This window comes from Triturus cristatus, chromosome 5_1 (assembly GCF_964204655.1).
Source record: "Triturus cristatus chromosome 5_1, aTriCri1.1, whole genome shotgun sequence".
Lineage (NCBI taxonomy): Eukaryota > Metazoa > Chordata > Amphibia > Caudata > Salamandridae > Triturus > Triturus cristatus.
The window spans coordinates 404,233,195-404,258,449 of NC_140587.1; the positions used below are offsets into that span (position 1 = coordinate 404,233,195).

Genomic DNA, 25,255 nt, shown 5'->3' on the forward strand with positions numbered 1-25,255 from the left:
TCACAACAGCCTACTTAGAGGAACATGTGTTAAGCATTTCACATCACCAACATGAACGATAAGTAATTGACACGAAGGGGCGTGGCTAGCTGGCAACCGTGATGTCCGCTTAGCTCCGAGCCGCCTTAAACCCCTGAACATCCGTTAAAATATCTGGCAACCAAATGAAATGTGGAGCATTGGATAGCCGCTGACCTGGGAAGCCTACTGATCGTCTCCCGGAGTGGTAAAGGGCTGTGGATCCGGCGTTGCATCGAGGAGATCCTGGGCCGGGGCCACGAGACTGCGCGATCCGAACGCACATTCGGGGCGGATTCAGGCGAGCACCAGTGCGGCGAGGCCCTCGGCTCGGGCGTGCATTGCTCCGTCGGCAGCGGGCCAGAGGATTGCAGGTGGGGGCCCTTCCTGGAATTGATTACTGATACGGCGCAGCTTCGTGTGAGCTTCGGAGCGCGCCTTTCAATCCTCGCACGACGGACACCAGGATCTAGGCTTACTTGGGCCCGGTGCTGGAAGTGAGCCTGGTGCTACGGTGTCCGATTTGGACCCCCCGGTGCCCGACTTTGACCCTCCGGTGCAGCCCGAGCGGCGTCGCAGCAGACTACAGGTACGAGGTGCCTGGCCCCAGACATCGGACCCCTTGGCCCCCCCCCTCCCCTATGGTTGGGTGAGCGGGGGAAGGAACGCTGCCCTGTGCCTCGTTGGGTGATACCCTGGCCTACACCCTCATCTGGCTGAGATCGAGGAGGGGCCATAGTGACATTCAGGGAGGATTCGTCCCAAAACGCACTCTGGGTTTCGAAGGAGGGTTAGGGCCTATTCTTGAAATTGCAGGCCAGTACCCCGTCGCGCCAGTGTGGGGACGTATTAAGAGCTTCTCACCCTCTTCCCCCCTGTTTGGAATTTGATTGGTGTCAGACCAAAATTGAGTTATCGGTTTAAAGGTGAGTAGTCGACTGGCAGAGTTAAGGTTCTGGGCATACCTTCGGGGGGGGGCGGGGGGCTGGGAGGTGTAGACGTTGCACTGCCAGGGCCACTCGGGCCGCTGGATCAGGGTGCTCTTTTTTTTTTGAAAAACCTTTATTTTATATCAGTGACACAGCTATTCAGCCGACATCCCGGAGGTACGGCAGCTTTAGAAGTTCAACACATGCTTGCGTCCACATATCACTGACAGGAGAGCCAAAGGTTTTATTTTGCACAAACATAAATACAACCCTAAACACAAGCAAGGCGAAAGGTACAGTAAGCACCAAGAGAGGTTCCCGTCAGGGGGGACGAGCCCCATCACGTCCAACAAGCACTGATCTATAGTAAGGGAAAGGCAGAGACTCTAGAAACAATCACATATCAGCGGGAAAGTCAAAGCCGGAAAGGACCAAGGGGAAAGTTGCTCCTCAGGCGGATGCGGGGGGGGGGGGGCAAGCATATGTCCCCTCTGTACTGGTTCCATGGCCCCCACACAGCATGCCATTTCCGAGGGCACCCCCTAGCACAATACACTGTCTTCTCCCTAAACATGCTCCAGTCCATGTTTTCCATCCACGCTGTCAATGTGGGCGGCCTATTGGAGCCCCACAGCCGAGCGATATCGCGCTTGGCTACCATGTTCCCCAGGGTCACCCACTGAGTCTGTGCCGCGTTGTGGTCAGTAGGACTCCAGACATTCAGGAGACAACAGCGCGCCTCAGGCTGCATAACAATTCCTGTCACCTCCCCCATCACCTCGTGGACTTGCCTCCAGAACTCCATAATCGCACCGCATTCCCAAATAATATGGAGGAAGGTACCCACCAAACCACAGCCTCTCTTACATAGGCCCTCCTCAGAGAAACCCATGTGAACCAACCTGGGCCCCGTCACGTAGACCCTATGGAGTATTTTAAGCTGCACCAGCCTCAGGCGCGCGGGGATAGCGACCTCTTTGGGAGAAGAAACTGCGTACTGCCAATCCTCATCTAGTTCAAGGCCGTCCCTTATCCATTGGGCGCGCAACCCTAGGAGAAGATCCGCCCGAACATTGATAAGCTTCTTATAGATGAGCAAAATCGTGCTCTCAGGCATGTGACCATCCAGGATCCGATCCTCCAACGGAGAGGACTCGGGCACCTTCTCCCCCTCCACAAGGACTGACCGCAAGGCGTGGCGCACTTGTGCATATCGGAAGAACTCCGTGCTCCCCAGCTCGTATTCCTTCTGCAGCTCCTCGAACGACTTAATCTTACCCTTAACCAAAAGGTCTCCAACCCTGGATATGCCGATCAAATCCCATTTCTCGAACCCTTTTGTGCGCCAAAGCTTCCCCAGAATCTCGGAGTCAAACAGAGGGGTGGCAAGGGTAAGCTTACCCCTCCAGCCCAGCGAGTCCGTCGCCACCTTCCACACATGGACGGCCACTCTGGTGGGCCCCGTGAGGGTGGGGTCCGACGATTTCGAATACAACGCTCTGTGGTAACTACCCCCACGGAGCAACCAGCGGTCCATGGCGAAGCCAGGGCTGAGCGCCGGACCATAGACACCATGGTTAATCGCGCTCAACTGGGTGGCCGAGTAATAACGTCGAATGTCTGGAAGCGCTATACCACCGTCATACCACGGAAGCGTCAACTTAGCGACTGCGATATGCGGACGCCCGTCCCATAAGAGCGCGCGCTGGTGGCTTTCGATCTCCCGGAAATAGCTGGCTGGGACCAGGTCAAGAGTATTCTGCAGGGCATAGAGGAAACGGGGAAGGGACATCATTTTAAACAGTGCAGCGCGGCCAAGGAGGGAGAGCGGCATTCGCCGCCAGCCCGCCACATCCCGCCGCAGGCGCGCCAAGGGAGGGAGCAAGTTCTTCTCGTAGCGCAAGATGGGGTCGGTGGAAATATAGATCCCCAAATACAAAAAGCCCTGCTGGGCTATCTGGATCGAACAGTTACGCGGAACAGGCGGGACATCCCCACACAGGACATACAAGTGTGACTTCCCCCAATTAATGACTAGGCCCGAGTTTCTACCGAAAGATGTCAAGACGTCACAAACCACTATCAGAGATTTCTTAGGCGAGGCAAGATATAACAGAATGTCGTCAGCGTAGAGTGAAATACGGTCTTCGTGGACAGGCGACCAACGAAGCCCACGTATATCCGGGTGCCACCCTATCCACGCCGCCAACGGCTCAAGAGCAAGGGCAAACAGCAACGGCGACAGGGGGCAACCCTGCCGGGTGCCTCTCCCGAGCTCGAAAGGTGCCGACGCCCGCCCGTTCACCACGACGCTTGCAAGAGGCCCCTCATAGAGCAGCCTCACCCACCCCACGAATCCAGGCCCGAAGCCGAATTTGGCCAGCACCGCCCACAAGTATGCCCACTCTACCGTGTCAAAGGCCATCGTGGCGTCGAGGGACGCCACAATAGCCGGCTCTCGTATCGTACCCGTCCTGGCAATCACTCCGTGGAGGCGTCTAAGGTTTAGTGCAGTGTTACGGTGCGGGATAAAGCCCGACTGATCCGGGTGGATCAAGTCACCAAGTACCCGGACCAGGCGGTTCGCGAGAATCTTGGCAAGGATTTTCGGCTCGGCGTTGAGGAGCGAGATCGGCCGATAGGAACCACACCTATCCCGGGGCTTTCCGTCTTTAGGTATTACCACGATCGTCGCCAGCCGTTGATCGAGCGGAAGAAACCCGTTCCTCCGCGCCTCCACGAACATGGCGGTCAAGTGAGGAGCAAACTTATCGGGACAAAGCTTGTACAGCTCTATCGGCAGACCATTTGGGCCCGAAGCCTTGCCGGAGCGCAACGCACGGATAGCACCTGCCACTTCGTCTACAGTGATATCACCATCGAGGTCTTCCCTATCAATGGCGGAAAGGCGGGGCAGAGCGATGTCACGTAGAAGATCACACGAGTCCTCAGTCGATCTATCCGAGACCGAGGCGTATACCGTACGAAAATAGTCTGAGAAACACCGGACTATACCGTCGGGATCAGTGACAACCTCTCCCCCATCCGTCAACAACTCCGGCACCACACGATTAACACGCTCCTTTTTGTCCAGCCATGCCAGCAATTTCCCGGCCTTATCACCAACATCATACAACCGCCCCTGCTGCTCCCTGTGAAGGGTCTTGGCGGCATTTGTCACCAGATCCCTATACTCCAATTGCTTCAGGCTCAAATTGTGCAGCGCGGACGTCTCAACATCCCCTTCTAAGGCCAACTCTAAGGCCGCTATCTCGTCCTCCACTTGTATCACCCCGGCGTCTCTCCGCCGCTTGGCGGCCACTACCAGGGACAAGGCTTCTCCTCTCAGTACAGCCTTAGAAGCTTCCCACAAGGACACCGCGGAGTCAACTGAGCCCTGGTTTTCTCGAAAATAGTAGTCAACTGTCTTCAGCAACGCGCTGCGCAGCTTGGGGTCCCGAAAGTACCAGGGGTTAACGGGAGCCACCCTGCCCCCCGCCACCCGGCCTATGTCCAGACGTGCCCACACCGGTGAATGATCTGATATGCCCCGTGCCATGTGCCTAACCTCAGCTACCAAAGAGGCGTGTGCTGCCAGAGTGAGCAGGTAATCAATCCGGGAGAGACTCCCGTGGGCCCCGGAGTGGAAGGTGTATTGTCGCTGAGTGGGGTGCCGCAGCCTCCAACAATCTACCAGGCCAAAAGTATCAAAGTCGGGAAGCCACTTCTGAGCCCCCCCGGTGTCTCTGGGCGGGTACCTATCTAGCATTCCAGAACCAACCGCATTGAAGTCCCCTCCCACCACTAGCATCCCTTCGGGGAGTTCCAACAAGGCCTTGCCCAGATCAGCAAACGTGGAGGCCTGCAAGGCAGGAGGGACATAAACAGAAACCAAAACCAACGTTCCGCCCTCCCACCTCCCCGACACGGCCACAAAGCGCCCCCTATCATCAGCAATGGTGGAGTCAACCTCAAATGGTAGGGAAGCTCTGACAAGTATGCCCGCACCCCTGGATCCCGAGGAAAACCCCGAGTGAGCAATGAATTTGTAGCCCTTTCTGTTAAGTGCATAACACATATTCCCTATAAGGTGGGTCTCCTGCAGGAGGACCACATCTGGCAAGGTCCGTTTCAAAAATTGCAGGACTATCCCCCGTTTTATACGGTCCCCTAAGCCATTAACATTCCAGCTGAGTACGTTTAAGCCCCTATCCCCCATCCCTGAACACAAAGAGACCCCCCCCCCCCCCCCCCCCCCCCCCCGAGAACCACAATCGGACAATCCTGACAGTCATTGCTACGCCTTGCAAGAAAAAACAACAACCCCAAACAACAACCCCAACATCCTGAAACCCCCCCCCCCACCCTGCACCCCTGCGTCAGCTTACAAAGCCCCCCCAACTTGCAGTGTGCCTGTCGCCCTACCAAAAACAAATCTACAAAAAGCACCCCAAGGGAGGAAAGAGCCCCTATCTTACCCCCGCCGCCCTCCCATTACTGCAATAAGGTGCGAGTCACTGTCTAGGGCTGAATCGAAGCAGGCCAGCACCGAAGGTATCACTTCTGTTCATCCCGGTCGCCTTCCACCCCATCCACGCTGTCCCGGCCGGGCTGTCGCCGAGGGAGTGCATCCAGCCAGTCCCCTGCCATGTCCGGCGATTCGAAGAAGAAAGTCCGATCCTCATATACCACACGCAGCTTAGCGGGGAAGAGCATGGCATACTGCAGGTCCATATCCCTAAGCCGCCGCTTCACCCCCAGGAAACTTTGCCTCTGTTTCTGCACCATCCGGGTGAAATCAGGGTAAAAGCTCACAGAGGCATTTTGAAAAGGCACCGGGCCTGTCACCCTCGATGCTTGCAGGATAGCGTCCCGATCTCGAAAGTGGAAGATCCGGGCGACAATCGGCCGCGGGGGGGCTCCCACCTTAGGCCGTCCGCCAGGCACTCGGTGAGCCCGCTCCACCGCGAAAAACTTGCCGAGGCCCTTTGGCGCAAGATGATTCACCACCAGGTCCTCGACGAGGAGGTCCACGGAGAGCTCATCCGAAGTTTCCGGGACCCCAATAATGCGCACGTTATTGCGCCGGGCCCGACCTTCAAAGTCCTCAAGCCGGCGAGCGGAGAGGTCATTCGCGGTTCGTAGCTTGCGGACCTCAGCCTGGAGTTCCGAGACATCGTCCGCGAGGCCAGTAGTCTTGAGGTCCAGGGACTTGACCCGCTCATTGGTTTTCCCCAGATCCGCGCGAATCAAGTTGACATCGACCAAAATCATGTCCACCTTGTGCGCCAGGGTCTCGAACTGTCGCCCAATCGAAGATTGCATCCCATCTATCGCCCCCTTGATATCCTGCAATGATAACTCCGAGGCTGGGGATGAATCGGCCTTCTGTGCTTCCAGCGACTGTCCCGATCCACCAGGCGACACCTTCTGCTGGGCATAGCGATCCATATTGTTGGATTGGACATAGCCTCCCCGCCTGGTAGTCTTAGACTTCGACCTGTCTGCCTCCGATTTGGTCGACATCTCGGACAGCAGGACGGTCAGTCGCAAGAGGACGTCCCTCACTCAGTTAGAGGAGACAGGTACGACTAGGTCTTCAACAGCCAGTCAGGACCGGGTGGAGGTCTTCCAGACAACAGAGGATCTGTATGACGCACTCCCAACCCGGAGCAAACAAAGGGCGAGAAAGCGAAAGTGAAAGTGCCACGGCATCCGTCCGTCCGTTCACACCTCCCAAGGCCGCTGTTGTTCAATTAGTGGCCGGGCATCCTGCCAACGCAAGCCCCTGGCATCCTTCGGAGGTAGGCCGCAATCTTCCGCCATGCACAACTTCGGTCCCCGGTGGGCGATCTTGACCCGGACAACGTCAATCGACCCAGCTGTGACTCATCTGCAGGATTCCGTGCATGAAAATCAGGATTTAGGACAGGATGAGTGCCGGAGGGCGCGAGGGTAGCGGGAGCTCAAGGCTCACGCGGCCATCTTGGTCAAGCGCTAAGCTCCTCCCGATCAGGGTGCTTTTGAGTCTTCGGGCGCTCAATTGATTTCAATGGGAGATCTCCGGTTTAGAAAAAGACTGCAAGCTCGGGGACGAAGATTCTTTAGGTGCCACCACCACTTCGAGAGGTAAGTTGGGTAGTTGGAGGATAGGTAGGTACCCCGGGATTGGGCACAGGAGGCCGCGCGGGCGCCGGGTGCAGGAGTGCCTTTTGGTGTCGGGAAATCTTACCCTCTGTTGATCGTGGTTGGGGGGCACCTTGTCCTGTGGCTGCAGGCATCTTCAGGAGTGTCGAGGGAGGTCCTTGGGTGCCGGGCTCTGGGTCACAGTCGCCGTGGGCTCGTCCTCGTCGTCTTTGTTCACTCCGGCACAGGCCAGGCTTGGCTGGTGCAGTGTGCTGGGTTCGCGGTTCCGGGCTGCTGCCAGGAATTAGAAATAGATTTTGAGTAGAGCCTCTACTCATGGGAGTCCCAGGGGTTTAGAGTCAAAAGGTAGCCAGGTCCTCCGGGGTTTGTGAGGTTGCTGGCCACAAGAGATGCCGGGTTGGAGGAGGGTCGACGGGCCGGTAGGGCTGGGGTCAAAGCAGTTGGTGTCTTCCTCTTCTTAGCAGCTGCAGGGCAGGTCTTCTTTCTTCTAGCTCTTCTTCGGATTTTGGAATCTGGAATCTGGGGAAGGAAGGTTCAGGGTGCCCCTAAATACTAGATTTAGGGGCGTTACAGGTAGGCGAAGGGCAGGGCCCAATGGGTCCCTGTCCTGGGGTGGGTACACCCCCTATCCTGTCTCTCCTGTGGGAGGGGGGCAGTAGCCTAGTCCTGATAGGGTAGGGCTTCCCATCTTCAAGATGGCGAGAGCCCGGAGATGTGCTTCACCTCGCCTCCCCCACCTGAGGGGTGGTGTTGGCAGGCTGGCACATCCCCTGTCCTTATTTGGGGTTTCTGGCCAAGCTTCCCGCCAGAGTTGGGGGGTTGCAGTGGCCTGGGGAAGCTCACAGAGGCGGCATGCCTTTGAAGCTTCCCCCTGGCCATCCTGGGGGAGGAGATTTAGCACCTCGCCCAGGATGTGCATTGTTGCAGGCCCAGGAGAGCAGGGGCTCTCCTACCCAGGGGTCCAGCAACATGTCTGCTGTGTGGCAGCCTCAGAAAAGACGTGGATTGTAGGTTAGGTTTTAGGGGGCATCTCTAAGATGCCCTTTGAGTGCTTGGTGCATTAAATGCCGCACTGGCATCAGTGTGGGTTTAATGTGCTGAGAAGTTTGATACCAAACTTCTCAGTCTTCAGTGTTGCCATTATGGTGCTGTGGAGTTCGTGTTAGAATGGCTCCCAGCACCATGTACTCTTAAATGGCAGCACTGCACTTAAAGTGCCCAGGAATGGACCTGGGTACTGTAGGGGCACAGGGCTCCTGCTCCTGTGCCCACACCATTGCATTGGGCACCCTGCTAAAGGGGTGGCCGATGTATGCCATGGCAGTGTAGGTGATGGGCATGGCACACAGGGATGTGTCATGTCAACTTTTTTTTGTCTTGCACCCATCCTGCAAGGGCAAGTGTGTGTGTGTGTGTGTGTGTACACGCACACGTGTGTGTGTGTGTGTGTGTGTGTGTGTGTGTACACGAGTGTGTGTGTGTGTACGTGTACACGAGTGTGTGTGTGTGTACACGAGTGTGTGTGTGTACACGAGTGTGTACGTGTACGTACGGGGCCTCTAAGGGTGGCACAATGAGTGCTGCAGCCCTTAGAGGCCTTCCCTGGCCACAAGGCCTAGGGTACCATTTACCAGGGGCTGACATGTGGCCAGGGTTTGCCGTTTTTAGGGAACGAACATAGGCCCTGTGCACCTGATTGGCAGGAGTCCAGGGTACACTCGGTCAAAGTACATTCGGCAATTCAGCAAAAAGTGGGGGCATACCATGCAAGAAAGATGGCACTTTCTCACAACGACATCTTTGTACTTCTTGGGTTGCTGGTAACTAATTTCTAGGTCTGGGGGAGCCACCAAAATTAAAAATGTAGGGGGCATTTTGGGGTAGTAGAAGGTGGTGCCCATTAGGCACCTAACCTGGGGTGACTACACCTGTTATTTTGCCACCCTCCTGTGGGAGGGGGCATAGACCCAGCCCTGTTTTGAGGAGTCCTCTCATCATCAAGATGCAGTGGACAGAAAAGTGTGCCTAACTTAGTCTGGAACCAGTTGTGGCTTGAAGATGTGCTATGTGAGTTGTTCATGTTGAGACAAAACCCCTAGGTGTGAATGGTGGTAATTGCATACATGTTGTGAGAAAGTTCCTCTTTTAACATGGTTAGGCCCTCACCTCCTACCTGAAAATATTTGTGATTTTGATTATAGTGCACATTGGGTATCTGCATACCAGGTCCCCTCTGCAAGTGATTCTTTCCTATAACTATTCCACAATTGGCCGTTCAGGACTCCTGTAAGTCCATAGTAAATGGTACCTAGATGCCTAGGGTCTTGAGACTGAAGAAGGTCCCCTAGGAACCCCTCACCTAGACCATGCAGACTGCCACTGCAGCATGAATGGCCTGGTGCAGATAAAACTACAGTCGACATGTTACACTGCCATGCGAACCAGCACTGCATAAGGTGTAGGTAAGTCATCTCTCTAGCAGGTCTTTCAGCCCTAAGGCAGGGTACACTATAGCATAGGTGTGGGCATATCTGCATGAGCAGATAGCCCCCTGCAATGTTTAATTCCATTCCTAGATATTGTAAGTGTCAGGGAAGCCAACTGGAGTTTCCCAGCACCATAGTGGCTTCTCTTAACCCATGAGTGTTTGGTACCAAACTACTCCTTTCAATAAACTCACACTGATGCCAGTGAGGGATTTATTGAAACATGCACTCATAGGGCACCTCAGAGGTTCCCCCTGAAAACCTACCAACCCTGGTGTGCCCACAGACTGGCTTTAGGTATCTTTCCACCACCAGACGTGTTACTGGACCCCTGGGTTTTGAGCCTCTCCTCTCTGGGGACCAGAAACAAAGCACATCCTGGGTAGAGGTGTCACACCTCCTCCCACACAGTGGGCCCTAATTTTAGCCTCCGGGATAGAGAGAGGCACAGTTTTGGGTCTCCTTGCCAGAAAACTGTGTCAAGATTGTTGCTCAGTTTACTGATCTTCAGTTTTATTTTGTCCTTTACTAGTATTACATTTTTTCTGTCTTTCTTGTGTCTACCTCCTATATGTTGTTCCTTGACACTGGAAGAGTCACATGGAAAGACTTTACACTATGCACTCGTAACAGACCTTTTGTTGTCATCATTTAATTATATATTCCCTCTGTCGCTTATTAGAAATAGTTGAAATGGGGGTCTGTTAATGAGGATATACTGGTTAATAGAAAATCCTATTTACAAGGACATCACAGTTAACAGAAGGGTGTAGTAAAATTACTGTTAAGAGGTACTCCCATTAGAAAGATGTCTTAGATTCTCTCAAAAGCTGCAGCTGAGAAATGAAACATTTTCACAAACGTACCATTCTAATGTTGGGACTAAAACTGCAAGAATGACAATCTCCCTGAGAACCTCATTACTAGTTAGCCAGATTTAGGTGGGGGCTTACAGAGGATCTGAATCTTCAGTTCCTATTTGTAATCCCTGTACCTAAATCCAGCCATGAAGGTAGTTTGCACCTGGCATTCTGAATTTATTGGTTTCTTTTTCCAAATGTTTTGCCCAATTCCAGGGATAGCTCCACTAACAACTACCACCTGCTGGTAGCATGTGGATCATTTAAATGGGGATGGAACTGGTATTTGCAGAGAGAGGAGGCTTTACTAACTTTGGTAGATGTGGATTGTATGCTCCCCGTCACAACCTCCCAACCCCCTGGTGCTGGAGTGGGCTACTAGGGGTCAGACAGTTCCTTCAGCTGTCGTTTTACCAGATGCAGGAATGTTGAGCCACTTGGAATTGCCCTTTCCTACTTGTTGTAGGTGTGAGAGAGCTGACTGTGAGTGGGCATTGCTGGCCTGCTTATTCCTTCCTCACCTTTTCTAGCTATTGATCTGGTCAGCCTTTGTTGTCACCCTGAGTGGGAAAATAGCCCTTTTGTAAGCAGATGTAAAAACTGAGGGTGAGCTCTTTGACAGAAGTAGCGAGGCATTGTAGCAAAAGAGATGAATGTTGAAAAACACCTTGTTCGAGGCATATGAGCTGCAGATTGTACACTGTGCATAGCTCGCCATCTGGTGTTGGGCCCGGATGTTTGCAGTTAGTTTTTCCTCTTTTAACCCCTTCAGTGCCCGCCCCTTTCCCCGCCCAGTGCCGGCCGTTGCATTAGCGGGCGGGGTCTATGACGAGCTGGACTCGTCATGGGCACAGCGCCACCGCGGCCCATGACGAGTCCAGCTCGTCATGGGCACTGAAGGGGTTAAAGTCTTTGGAAGTCACAAGTTCGGTGACTCCTCCTCTGGTTCGTATTGCGCATGGGCTTCTGCTCCATCCTCAGATTATTTTTTTCCGCCATCGGGCTCGGATGTAAATCTTCGCGCTCCGGTTCCGAACTTCCCAGTTCACCGATCGACGCACAAATCCTTGCTCATCGAGCTTCTTCAGATAATAAATCATCTTGCTCATCTTCTCTTCGGCACTTCTTCGATTCCGGTCGTCGACGGCGGCCTTCGGGCCTATTCCGGCTCCGGTCTCGGCTGATGGAAAGAACTCCCTTCAAGAAGTGCCCTCGATGTGGGTCCAAGTTTCCCCACACCGATCTTCATGAGGTGTGCAACCTCTGCCTCTCCCCAGAACACTAGGCCCGAGACTGTCCCGCCTGCAAGTCTTTTCGCTCAAAAAAGACCATTCGAGATCGACGGGCTAGACGCAACATGGCGCACTCCTCGACCTCCGCTCCAGTCGACATCTTCGGGGACGACGTCGAAGCTCCGGGACAGCAGGACATCGAACAGCGCTTCCGAGGCCGACGACTCAGATGTGGAGGACATCACCCCCGGCGCAGCGGGTCGTGAGTACAATTCCCCCTCCCACGCCGATACCGAAAAAGGCTTCGGTCACACCTTCGCCTCCGGGCCTAGGCAAGACCAAGGACACTGCTTCTCACACCCCACCTTCGGGCCCGGTAAAGAAGCCTATTAAGCCTTCCGGCAGCTCGGGCTCAAGCCAGCCGACCACCGGTTCCGAGAAACACCCTTCGGCACCGAAGAAAAAATCGGCCTCCACCTTCACACAGAACCCGGCACCGAAGTCTTCGGTGTCGAAACCTGCTCCTCCGGCGCCGACCAAACATCACAAGGCCCTCGGCACCGACACTCCCGTGCCGAGGCCTTCTTCGGCACCGACTAAAAAATTGGAGGTTTCAAAGAAGCACGGCTTCGATAAGCCTAAAAAGCCATCGGGCCCCAAAACCTTCGGCGCCGACCGAACAACCAGTGTCGCAGGAACTTTTCACACCAGATCCTCTGCAAAAAACACTCGCCAAGGATCCAAAAACTGGACACTTGACATTGTCTTCAAAAAAGAGACACTTGGACAAGCCAGCTCCACCTCCACCTCCAAAGAGAAAGGAAATTGCTACCTCTCCTTTCAGGGTGCCTTCCCCACCTCCTCCACCTCCTCCACACTCTCCACCTCCACCTCATCGTTCCCCCACCTTGTCTCCTGTCCCAGACTATTTGAGAGACCCTTATTATGATCCAGCAGATGTGCCACAAGATCCCACCCCTACTGGATCTCCAGACCCATGGGATGATTATAACAATCCGGACATCCCAGATGTCCCGCAGGATGACCTTTACCCATCTAGGCCATCCCCACCTGAAGATTCCTTGAGTTTTCACCATTTGTTACAATGGGCGGCGCACTACCACGGGGTGGAGTTACATACTGACCCAGTGGAGGAGGATTTTCTCCTAGACACCTTTGACGATGGACATAGGTCTACTGCCATTCTACCTATGTTAAAGGGCGTAATTAAAAATGCCCCTGAGGTTTTTAAAGACCCAGTTAGGGCCAGGGTCCTAAACCCTCGTATAGAGAAGAAATACAAAGCCTCCCCCACAGACCCTTCTTACATTAAAGGCCCTGCACCATTGGATTCCCCAGTGGTATCTACAGCTAGGAAGCGCTCAAATTCTCAGGCGTCAGGCGAAGCACCCCCACCTGACAAAGAGTCCAAGCTCCTAGACTCGTCAGGGAAGCGCACTGTGTCACAAGCTGCCAATATATGGCGTACCGGCAATACGCAAGCACTGTTGGCCCGATACGACAGGGTGCATTATGATGAGCTAGAGATCATCATGCACCATCTCCCTGAAAAGTACAAGACTAGGGCTAATAAACTGATTCAAGAGGGAAAAACAATAACTAATACCTCGATACGCTGTGCCCTAGATGCAGCAAATACAGCCTCCAGGGCCATAAACACCAGTGTCCTTCTCCGTCGCCATGCCTGGCTCAGAGTTTCAGGGTTTAAACCGGATGTACAAGCCTCTATATTAAACCACCCATTCGACCAAGATCATCTATTTGGCCCCAAAGTAGACGAAGCCCTCAAAGATGAAAAAAGATAGACACGCGAAATCCATGGGAGCCCTGCAGTCACATACTCCCAGGCGCTCCTTTCGCCGCTCTTCCTTTCGGGGCACGGGCAGAGGCTACTCCTCGGATAGTGCATCCACGTCCTACAAATCCCCTCCTCAATCTACCTTCATAAAGGGTTATCAAAGACGCAGATACAGAGGCAATAATAATAAGGGCAGAGGCAAGACAAATACCGCCTGCTCTGCCACACCTCCTGCCCAATGACTTTCCCCTGCTCCCTCCAGACCATTCCACTCCGGTCGGGGGCAGACTACAACATTTCCTTCACGTCTGGGAGACAATCACCTCAGACAGATGGGTGTCGCAAATTATTCAGTCAGGGTATTGCCTAGAATTAACATCTACCCCCACAAACATTCCACCCAGGCACCGCCCTATGTCTCAAGAACATACTGCGCTACCAACACAAGAGGTGATCTCCCTCCTGCAAAAAGGAGGAATAGAGCAGGTCCCCATAAATCAACAAAATTTAGGGGTCTACTCCCTGTTCTTTCTGATCCCAAAGACGGACGAGACTCTACGACCTATCCTAGATCTCAGACCTCTAAACACCTACATACATTCAGACCATTTTCACATGGTAACCCTTCAACAGGTTCTTCCACTCCTCTCCCAGAACGATTTTCTCACCACTCTGGATTTGAAAGACGCATACTTTCACATCTCATTACACCAGTCTCACAGAAAGTACCTCAGGTTTGTGGTGGACGGACAACACTACCAGTTCAAGGTGCTCCCGTTCGGGGTAACTACAAAACCAAGGGTTTTCACCAAGTGCCTGGCAGTAGTGGCTGCACACCTCCGAAGACAGCACATTCACGTCTTCCTGTATCTGGACGATTGGCTGATAAAAGCCACGTCCTACCAACAATGTGTGCAACATACCGCCGCTGCGGTCCAACTACTTCACCAGCTAGGTTTCTCGGTGAACCATCAAAAATCCCACCTGGTACCATCACACACAAAACAATATCTCGGAGCCACCATAGACACCTCAAAAGCCATAGCCTATCCCAATCCTGCCAGGATTGCAAAAATACAGGCTCTGCATCAAAAATTCCTGTCAACACTCTCTCCCAGCAAGAGTGTTTATGCAGCTCATAGGGATGATGGCCTCTTGCATCTTTATAGTGCCCCATGCAAGACTCCAAATGCGTCCACTCCAAGAGTGCTTAGCGCGCCAGTGGAACCATCGCTCTCTGCAGTGGTGGAACACCACAAACCTTTCCAGAGGTCGACCGTTCCTGCACCCGGTCCCACAAATAATCCTAACAGCAGATGCATCGCTCTCCGGCTGGGGAGCTCATCTGATACATCTCACAGCACAAGGCACATGGACGCCGCAACAGAAGTTACTCCACATGAACCATCTGGAGTTACTGGCGATCTTCCTCGCCCTAAAATCCTTCCAGACGCAGATTTCAGGCAAGGCAGTCCTCATTCGCACAGACATGACTGCCATGTACTACATTCAAAAACAGGGGGGCACACACTCTCCACAGCTCTCTGTTAGCACAGAGCATATGGATATGGGCAATTCCACAAAAGATTTTTCTCCTAGCCCAACACGTCCCAGGAGTCCAACACCGTGGCAGATCTGCTCAGCAGACAGACACAGCAGATCCACGAGTGGGAACTTCACCCACAAGTTGTTCACCCGTTCTTTCAGAAGTGGGGGAATCCACACATAGACCTATTCGCCACCCACGAAAACAAAAAATGCCCAAGCTTCGCCGCCAGATATCCACACCCATTGTCCAAAGGCAATGCGATATGGATGAACTGGTCAAACAAATTTGCATACGCTTTTCCACCTCTCCCACTAATTCCATTAGTGGTGCGAAAGCTACAACAGCATTCCCTAACTCTGATCCTAGTAGCTCCAACATGGGCCAGACAACCGTGGTACACCACACTGCTGGAACTCTCAGTAGTACCACACCAAAAGCTACACCTCTCACCATGCCTCCTAACCCAGAACCATGGAGAGATCAGGTACCCAGACCCAGCTCAGCTCAACCTTGCGATCTGGCTCCTGAGGTCCTAGAATTCGGATACCTTAACCTTCCCCCTGATTGCATGAACATTATCAGGGAAGCTAGACGCCCTACTACTAGAGCGTGCTATGCAGCAAAGTGGAAAAGATTTGTTGTTTACTGCCACAACAACACAATCAATCCTTTAAATGTATCCATACAGCACATTATATGTTATTTACTCCATTTACAAAGGTGTAACCTAGCATATACTTCCATTCGGTTACACCTCGCTGCAATTGCTGCTTATTTACAGAACAGGCAGCACCTCTCACTTTTCAAAGTGCCTGCCATCAAAGCCTTTATGGAAGGCCTCAAAAGAGTAATTCCACCCAGAGTACCACCCTCACCTGTCTGGAACTTGAATATAGTCCTCACACTGTTAATGGGACCCCCTTTTGAACCATTACATAAATGCGAGCTGCAATTTCTCACATGGAAAACAGCTTTTCTGGTGGCCATCACTTCCCTCCGAAGGGTTAGTGAAATATAAGCACTCACTGTACAGGAACCTTTTCTCCAGATGCTTCAGAACAAGGTTGTACTCCGCACCAACCCCAAATTTCTACCCAAAGTCATTTCTCCATTCCATCTAAACCAGTCGGTAGAATTACCAGTCTTTTTCTCGCAACCCCAAACAGTTGCGGAAAGGGCTTTACACACACACGATGTTAAAAGGGCTTTACTTTACTACATCAAAAGGACACAACCTTTCAGGAAAACCAAACAGCTATTTGTCTCTTTCTCTCCACCACACAAAGGCAACCCTATTTCTAAATCAGGGATAGCTAGGTGGATTGTAAAATGCATACAGATTTGCTACCACAAAGCATAACGAACGCTATCTGTTCCCCCTAAAGCCCACTCTACAAGCAAGATAGGGGCTTCAATGGCTTTCCTAGGGAACATACCACTAGATGACATCTGCAAAGCAGCGACATGGTCAACACCTCACACCTTCACAAAACATTACTGTGTAGATGTGCAAACGAAGCAACAAGCTAGTGTGGGCCAAGCTGTACTAAAAACACTGTTTCAAACAACTGCAACGGATGCTGGTGGTCGCCGCTAGGGTTGGGTACCGCTATATAATCTATGCACAGTGTATAATCTGCAGCTCATATGCCTCGAAGGGAATATGCTACTTACCAGTATGCATCTGTTCTTGGCATGTAGAGCTGCAGATCTATACACGCCCACCCGCCTCCCCGGCTACCTGTATCCGTTCCAGTCTTATCTTATTTAGATACAATACACATGGGTTTCTTTACTGTTACTACTACGCTCCATCTTTCCCTGCTGGCGAAAAACAATCTGAGGATGGAGCCGAAGCCCATGCGCAATACGATCCAACGGAGGAGTCACCGACCTCGTGACTTCCAAAGACTTTCCAAGAGGAAAAAAACTGCAAACATCCGGGCCCAACACCAGATGGCGAGCTATGCACAGTGTATAGATCTGCAGCTCTACATGCCAAGAACAGATGCATACTGGTAAGTAGCATATTCCTTACAAAGACTCAGTGTCTGGAAACTAAATATCCGCTTGCTCAGTATTTAGAAAAGAATGACACCTGGGAAGTATGTAATGCAGCGATCTGGGATTCTGTAAGAGCAATAATGAGAGGAAAGAGTCTATCAATTATAACTTACCAAAAAATGCAATGTACACTGAGTGAAGATCGGAAACTAAAATGGTTGGAGGAAGCACTTTAGCGAGCCTATTGAAGAGCTTTCGTAGCATAGCAGTAGTTTAGTAGTAGAGTGCTAAATTTGGTTTTGCCTTATCCATTTGATCGGGGCTCTCAATAGCTGTTTAGAGGGCTGGAAGGACCCATGGCCCAAGTGTAGTTAGTTGAAACGGTGAAATAATTGCATCTGAAATAAAACCCTTGCTATTAAAAATATATATCCGTTGTTGTTTGGGCATGTGATCAAACTCTTTAAAACATCCTTGAGTAGTCATGCCCTGTGGATCAAATAAAAGCCATTTAAATTGTCAACAAACCAGGTAATGAACTCTCAGAAAGTTCCTTATTTGGGCCATATATACTAATGTATGCAGACAGCTATGTCCTCAGTAAATATTCTGTTGACCCATTTTAAAAGACCCTCCTTGTCCTGGAACTGAGCCTACCTAGTTTTGTGTGCAAACGGTAGACTGCAGGCAACTGTATAATAATTATGTTTGAAATATATGGATCTTAGTTAGTTCTGCTTAACAAATGTACATATTACTACTTTTATCATAACTATTTATCTACAATTGCTTCACTGTTGAATTATCAAAAAAAATCATAAAAAAATAAACTTAAAGCACAGCAACACTTAAAGTCTGAGGTTATCAAACACAGCGTAAATCTACATATATTACCTTCCTTATACATATATACCTTACATGTAGTTATGTATCTTTATATTTATTACTTTGCTTCTAATTCAGCATCTCCAATGCACTACCCTATCGCACCCTGTACCACTTGCAATAAATGCTCCACCTCAACTCTGACTCATCTCAAACCTCATCCTACTACTCTTTCCCATGCACTACCCTATTTCTCACCCTATTCCTCTCTCAATATATTCTCTATCTCCACTCTCACAATCATCCCAAACCCCATTTTACTACTGTGATCCCCAAAGTAACCCTTTCTAGACTCTTCCCTCCTCTATCCCCTTGCATCATCTCATACCTCTTTTACTATTAATATCTCCCAAACAAGCCTTTCTAAACCCTTCCCTCTGACTCTTTCACCTCCCCTTTGCTCATTCCAAACCTCATCCTACTACTGCTGTGAACTCCCAAACAAATTATAACTTTCTAGACCCTTCCCTTTTCTATTCCTCCACTATTCCTTTTCAAACCAAATAACAGACATGTCCACTTCTAAAATTAATTTAATATTTTCCTTTACGAATTCACTGCTAATCTTTTTTGGGTTCTGGAGTGGTGTGCTACTCGCCGAAAAAGTGCCTTGACGGCTTGTCATGGGTAGTAAGTGCTATATAAATGCAAATACAATTATAATTACAGTGCACGAGGGGAAAGCTTCAAAGGCTTGCCGCCTTTGTAATGTGACCCCCAGCCTCTGCTGTTAGCAGCAGATTGCAGCCCACTGATTACACCCCTTGTTTCGGTGGAAAAACCTAGGCAGAAAAGGTGGTGTGGCCATCTCTGCCAACTCCACCTCTAAGGTGAAAGACTAGGTGAAGTACACCTTTCACTCCCACCATCTTGAAGAAGGGGGGTGGGGGGCTCCTCCAGTCAGGGCTAGGACTTTGCCCCCTACACAGCAGGGTGTCGTAATTGTGGATGTAGACACCCCAAGTAAGGTGCCCATTGGCCCTACTGCTCAAGCTGTTAAAACGCCCCTGAATTTAGTATTTAGGTGGCTCCCCCAGACCCTAAAACTAGTTCCTGCTGACCTAAGAAGAAAAAAGGACGAAGACGCTGTGCAGAAGAAGACTGAAGATGCCTACTGACTTGACCCCAGCCCTACCGGCCTGTCTGCAGCCCTCGACGATCATGTGAAGAAACAACGCCTGTCCAGCTGTCAACGACCTCCACACACCCTGGGAGGACTGACTGCCTGCCTTCAAAGAAGCAGAACTCCTGAGGACAGCGGCTCTTTCCTCAAGAAAACACCACCAAGGAATCTGGTGCCCTCTGGGTCTGTGATACTTGCCCACTCTGTACCGGACTTCTCCGGCCTGTGCCCAGGTGGCCCACCGATCCTGACAAGGTTCCCCAGCGATCCTACTTCCAAGTCCAGCATTGACTGCCCCCTCCTGGACGACTCCTGCAGTGTGATTCCAAAGGCTCCGATAAGAAAAACCCGGCGTCGGTGGACACCTCACATACGAAGCCCCTGGGCTTTGGGGAGCTCGACCAACGGTGTCCCTACGACGTACAGCATCTCAACTGTTGCTGGTTTCCTTTGTGCAGACTCTGGTTCAACACCTACAGACTTTTTATCCAACCAGATCCCTCCATTGAAAAGCATTGGGCGCCCAATGTTGTATTTGGACCCGGCCTCCTCTGTGCCGATATTGGTGTATGTTTGATGCTGCCTTGTGGCACAGCCTGTGCTTGCTCTAACCCCCAAATCTTGGCCCCTGCAACAGATTTATTTACCTGCAAGCAACATAACTTCAAGCACCGCCAATCTCCATTGAACTGCATTGAGCCTATCTCTGATTTTGACCTCTGCACCCGGCCGCCCCAGTGCAGCTGGTGGTGCAGACTTTGTTCTCACCTGATCTTGCCCTCTGCTGATCTTAAACCTCGAATACTGGATCTGTAAGTTGGGTACTTACCCGTGAAACCGTATTGTTTTTTTCCTCGACCTTTTTGAAAATTGCACTAAAGTGTTGACTTTTGAAAGACTAAAGTATTTGTTTTTTAAAAAGGTACTCACCTTTTTGCGAAGATCTTGGTCTTACAACAAAACTCAAACAAAGGTTACTTTTATAAAATTGATGTGGATCTCCTTTGAGTCGTGTGTCCATTATTGGTCAATGTTTTGCAATAAATATCTTGCACTCCTCTGTGTTAGGCCTAAGGCTGCTCGCCCACACTACCACTGATAGAGCACTGTGAGTTTACATTGTGCCCTGTGTACTTCTGGGGTAATCTCTGTGCACCGTAAAACCACCTAGTGGTACATCAACTTCCTACACATATGTAGTTACAAGAGATATTCCCTAGGGACTATTTCTAAAGTGCAGTATTTTTATTTTGATAAGTGTTGATGCTGCAAACACCCACTAGGGGGTGAGAGAATTATAATGATATAAATGTGAGTTCGAGGCATATGAGCTGCAGATTGCACACTTGTGCATAGATCGTCATCTGGTGTTGGGCCCGGATGTTTGCAATTTGTTTTTCCTCTTGGAAAGTCTTTAGAAGTCACGAGGTCGGTGACTCCTCCTTTGGATCGTATTGCGCATGGGCTTCGGCTCCATCCTCAGATTGGTTTTTTTTTTCCGCCATCGGGCTCGGGTGTAATCTTCGCACTCCGGTTCCGAACAGCTTCCAGTTCGACGATAAACGCGCAATCCTCACCCCAATTCGCAGTATTGTTTTCGATCGCGATCTCCCCACTCGACGCGCCTCTCATCGGCAAGACCTTCGGTTCCAGTCGGCGGCGGCCTTCGGGCCTACCCAAGCTCCGGTCCTGGCTAATGGAAAGGTCTCCATTTAAAAAGTGCCCTCGATGTGGGTCCAAATTCCCCCACACCGATCTCCACGAGGTGTGCAACCTCTGCCTCTCCCCTGAACACGAGGCTCGAGACTGTCCGGCGTGTAAATCCTTCCGGTCCAAGAAAACGATTTGGGATCGAAGAGCCAGAAAAACCATGGCACACTTCGGCGATCCAGACGACATCTTCGGGGAAGGCGTCGACGCTCCAGAACAACACACAGACTAGGTACTCGTCAGCGCATCCGAAGCAGACGATTCAGATGTGGAGGACATCACTCCGGCACAGAGGGTTGTGAGTGCTACCCCACTACCCCCCCCCCCCCCCCCCACCGGCACCGAAAAAGGCTTCGGTCACGCCTTTGGGCCTAGGCAAGACCAAAGACACTGCTACCCACACCGCACCTTCGGGACCGGTAAAGAAGCTAATTAAGCCTTCAGGTGGCTCGGGTTCGAGCCAGCCCACCGTCGGAGCGATAAACACTCTTCGGCACCGAAAAAGAAACCGGCCTCCATCTCGACACCGAGCCCCACACCGAAACACTCGGGTCGAGACCCAGCTCCTCGGCACCGACCCCATCTTCGGTACCGACAAAAGCCCACCGACACTTCGAAGCCGAAATCCATCTTGGCGGCTACTAAACAATCGGAGCTTTCCAAGCATGGTTCCAAACAACGAACCAGCACCGACAAGCCTAAGAAACCAACGGCCCGACGCCTTCGGTGCCGACGGACCAACCAAACTCTCCAGAACTATTCACACCAGATCCCTTACAAAAAACATTAACTAAGGATCCCAAAACTGAACATTTGATGCTCTCTATCAAAAAGAGAGTTAGACAAACCTGCTCCGCCTCCACCTCCAAAAAGGAAGGACTCTGCTACCTCCCCTTTCAGACTACCTTCCCCACCACCATCACCTCCTCCACCTTCTCCACCCCCCCCCCACCCCATCCACGGATGATGATGATCAAGGGGATCCATATGACGACATAGGGGATGTGCCCCAAGATATACCTATAGGGGACCCCACTCCCACAGGATCCCCAGACCCATGGGACGATTATAATATCCCTGATGTCCCTAACGTCCCACAAGACAATCTTTACCCTTCCAGACCTTCTCCACCAGAAGACTCCTTGGGGTTCAACCATTTATTGCAAAGGGTGGCACACTACCATGGGGTAGATTTACATACCGACCCAGTGGAGGAGGATTTCCTCCTAGATACATTTAACACCACACATAGGACCACCTCCATATTGCCTATGCTAAAGGGTGTTATAAAACATGCGGCGGAGGTCTTTAAGAACCCAGTCAGGGCCAGGGTCATTAACCCGCGCATTGAGAAGAAATATAAAGCCGCCCCAACAGATCCCTCCTACATCAGAGGGCCAGCGCCACTAGATTGCTTGGTAGTATCCACAGCACGGAAAAGGGCCAACTCCCAGGCGTCAGGTGACTCACCACCACCTGACAAAGAATCTAAACTCTTGGACGCATCAGGCAAGCATACTGCATCTCAAGCGGCCAATATATGGCGTATCGCCAATACACAAGCACTACTAGTGAGGTATGACAGGGCCCATTATGACGAGCTAGAAGCCATAATGCACCATCTCCCTGATAAATACAAAGCTAGGGCCAATGAGCTAATTCAGGAGGGCAAAACAATTACCAATACCTCCATAAGTTGTGCCTTAGATGCAGCAGACAAAGCCTCTAGGGCTATCAATACTAGTGTCCTCCTCAGTCGCCATGCCTGGCTAAGGATATCCGGTTTTAAACCCGAGGTACAGGCCTCCATCCTCAACCACCCCTTTGACCAGGAACATCTGTTTGGCCCCAAAGTGGATGACGCCTTAGAGAAAATGAAAAAGGACACTGACACGGCAAAATCCATGGGAGCCTTACAATCTCACCCTCCCAGACGCTCCTTTCGCCGCTCTTCCTTTCGGAGCACATCCAGAGGCTACTCCTCCGACACCGCTTCCACTTCATACAAATCCCCTACTCAGTCCACCTTTACAAGGGGTTACCAAAGAGGCGGCTACAGGGGCAACAATAACAAAGGCAGAGGCAAAACAAACGCCGCCCGCTCTGCCACCGCGCTTACTCAATGACTTCCCTCCACTTCCCCTAGACCATCACACTCCGGTCGGGGTAGACTCCAACATTTTCTTCCGGTCTGGACTACCATCACCTCAGACAAATGGGTAACGCAAATAATTCGGTCAGGCTACTGCCTAGAACTAATATCTACCCCCCCCCCCCCCCCCCCAACATTCCACCCAGGCAGGGTTCCCCAGATAGTACTAACAACAGACGCATCGCTCTCCGGCTGGGGAGCTCATCTATTACATCTCACCATGCAAGGCAAATGGACACCTCAACAGAAGTTACTCCATATCAACCATCTGGAGTTACTACCAATCTTCCTAGCCCTGAAATCCTTTCTCAAACAGATTTCGGGCAAGGTAGTCCTAATCCGCACAGACAACATGACAGCCATGTATTATATTCAAAAACAAGGCGGCACACACACTCCACAGCTCTCTCAATTAGCACAGAGCATATGGAGATGGGCCATACCCCAGAAAATCGTTCTCCTAGCCCAACATGTCCCAGGAGTACAAAACATTATGGCAGATCTACTCAGCAGACAACCACAACAACTCCACGAGTGGGAACTTCACCCGCAAGTTCTTCACCCATACTTTCAAATGTGGGGGCATCCACAGATAGACCTCTGCGCCACCCACGAAAACACAAAATGCCCAAGCTTCGCTGCCAGATACCCACACCCATTGTCCAAAGGCAATGCGATATGGATGAACTGGTCCGGCAGATTTGCGTACGCTTTTCCGCCTCTCCCACTCATTCCACTAGTGGTGCGCAAACTACAACAGCACTCTCTCATAATAATATTAGTAGCGCCAACTTGGGCCAGACAACCGTGGTACACCACACTGCTGGAACTATCGGTAGTACCGCATCAAAAATTACACCTCTCGCCACACCTCTTAACCCAGAACCATGGAGAGATCAGACACCCGGACCCAGCTCAGCTCAACCTTGCTGGGACCGGTCTCCTGAAATCCGAGAATTCGGGTACCTAAATCTTCCCCCTGACTGTATGAACGCCAACAAAGAAGCTAGGCGCCCTACCACTAGAGCGTGCTACGCCGCCAAGTGGAAACATTTTGTCTATTGTCATAACAACACCATCGATCCCCTAGATGTGTCCATTCAACACATCATAGGATACTTACTCCACCTACAAAGGTGCAATCTAGCCTATACGTCCATTTGACTACACCTCGCAGCCATAGCGGCTTACCTACAAAACAGACAACATCTCTCACTCTTCGGAGTACCTGCCATTAAAGCCTTCATTGAAGGCCTTAAAAGAATAATTCCCCCCAGAGTGCCACCCTCACCTGTGTGGAACCTAAATATCGTTCTCACCAGACTAATGAGACCTCCTTTTAAACCACTACACAAATGTGAACTTCAACTCATAACATGGAAAACCGCTTTTCTAGTAGCCATCACTTCCCTCAGAAGGGTCAGTGAGATACAAGCACTTACTATTCAAGAACCTTTTCTACAAATGCACCATAATAAGGTGGTTCTCCGTATCAACCCAAAATTCCTCCCCAAAGTCATTTCTCCTTTTCACCTAAACCAATCTGTTGAACTACCAGTATTCTTCTCGCAACCACAAACTGTTGCAGAAAGAGCTCTTCACACACTAGATGTCAAACGAGCCTTACTCTACTACATCGTGAGAACACAACCTTTCCGTAAGACCAAACAACTGTTTCTCTTTCTCTCCACCACACAAGGGCAACCCCATCTCCAAGTCGGGGATAGCTAGGTGGATTGTCAAATGCATTCAGATTTGCTACCATAAAGCAAAACGAACGCTATCCGTTCCCCCTAAAGCCCATTCTACACGTAAAATAGGGGCTTCAATGGCTTTTCTCGGAAAAATCCCATTAGATATCTGCAAAGCAGCTACATGGTCAACACCGCACACTTTCACCAAACACTATTGTGTAGATGTGCAAACTAAGCAACAAGCTAGTGTGGGCCAGGCTGTACTCAAAACATTATTTCAAACCACTGCAACAGATACGGGTGGTCGCCGCCAACGGTGGGTACTGCTATATAATCTATGCACAAGTGTGTAATCTGCAGCTCATATGCCTCGAACGGAATATGCTACTTACCAGTATGCATCTGTTCTTGGCATGTAGAGCTGCAGATCTACACACGCCGACCCGCCTCCCCGGCTACCTTCATCTGTTCCAGTTTATCTTATTTAGATAACACACACATGGGCATCTTCACTATTATTACTACGCTCCATCTTTCCCTGCTGGCGAAAATCAATCTGAGGATGGAGCAGAAGCCCATGCGCAATACGATCCAAAGGAGGAGTCACCGACCTCGTGACTTCCAAAGACTTTCCAAGAGGAAAAACA

General features: G+C 51.2%; 1 protein-coding gene across 15 annotated transcripts in view; it reads left to right on the forward strand.

The window, feature by feature from the left end:
- Window positions 1-25,255, forward strand: part of UBR5 (ubiquitin protein ligase E3 component n-recognin 5) — a 2,036,132-nt gene that overhangs the window by 526,509 nt on the left and 1,484,368 nt on the right. The window lies entirely within an intron of this gene.